Below are 1,203 nucleotides of genomic sequence, written 5' to 3' on the forward strand. Positions count from 1 at the left end.
TTTACTCATGTAAACATCATAACCTGCTTTCAGAAACCTGGAGAAGCCCTGGTTTTGAGAAATAATGACCTTGGGTTCTCCAAATGAAACCAGGTTGCATGTAAATATACTGTAGACCTCATCTCAGATTCTGACAGCTGCTGCCAGGAATCAGTAATTGAATGTAATCAGCTACCAGGATACTAGTATTGTATCATGCATACAAGGTCTGAACAAGTTGTTCACTATTCATGTAAACACCATATTCCGAATTTTTGTATTGATGAGACTAAACTCGATGTTGACGTTAATGTTAACATGTCGACATTAAACTTGAAATTTCAAAAATAAAGTTAAAATATCATGTTGATTTTAATCTCGATATTTCATCTTTATTCTTGACATGTCCATCAAAACTAGATTGGAGAGAGAGCGACCGCTCCAGAGTAGCTGCCACTGAAACCAGACAGTCAGTCTCAGACTCAATCAGTTGGCCGACAACTCAACAAAATGCCTTGTGTATAGTCTAGATGATTTGGTGAAATTGTAGGCTACTAAAGAATCAGGTTCAGCAACAAGGAAATCCTCGCTCTTTTAGAGTCGAGAATAAAGACAAAATATTGAGAATAAAGTCAACATGATATTTTAACTTTAGTCTCAAAATTTCGAGTTTAATGTTCGTCATGGCAAAAATATATTTTTTTTCTTGATGTGTGGCCCTAACATTCCGTTGTACAAATATGATTAAAACTAAGATAAGCCTCATATCTGGAATACTGGTGCATGCAAACACAGTCCTGTTGTGTCCACTGTAAATTATATTTTGTTTTCTTCTCTCCCCTATGCCTATAGACAAAGTCCTTTTAGGCAAGTCCCTCCACTCGGCGGCCATATACCAATGTTTTATGGGCACTCATCGGGCACAGTCTTTGGGTCGAACTGCGCGTGCGCAAGGCTTCACGACACCAATCTTGCTCCAGCGGCGAGATCACAACACATGATTGGCACGATGTCTTCACAACACACCATATGATTGGCTCAATGTATTCACATCACACCACATGATTGGCTCAATGTATTCACATGTCGACGTTTTACCGAGGAAGGGGTGGGATATGTGTAGACAACGGCCATATTGGCGTGACAAACTAGCCCCATGCATTTCTATGGAGTATTTTTTGAGTGCTGTGTCTCCTCATTAGAAAGTCTCTGCTATAGAGTATC

This window comes from Alosa pseudoharengus, unplaced genomic scaffold (genome assembly GCF_046254945.1).
Source record: "Alosa pseudoharengus isolate Yale_2024_CS ecotype anadromous, Long Island Sound unplaced genomic scaffold, YU_APseudo_1.1 YU_APseudo_1.1_scf_7, whole genome shotgun sequence".
NCBI lineage: Eukaryota > Metazoa > Chordata > Actinopteri > Clupeiformes > Clupeidae > Alosa > Alosa pseudoharengus.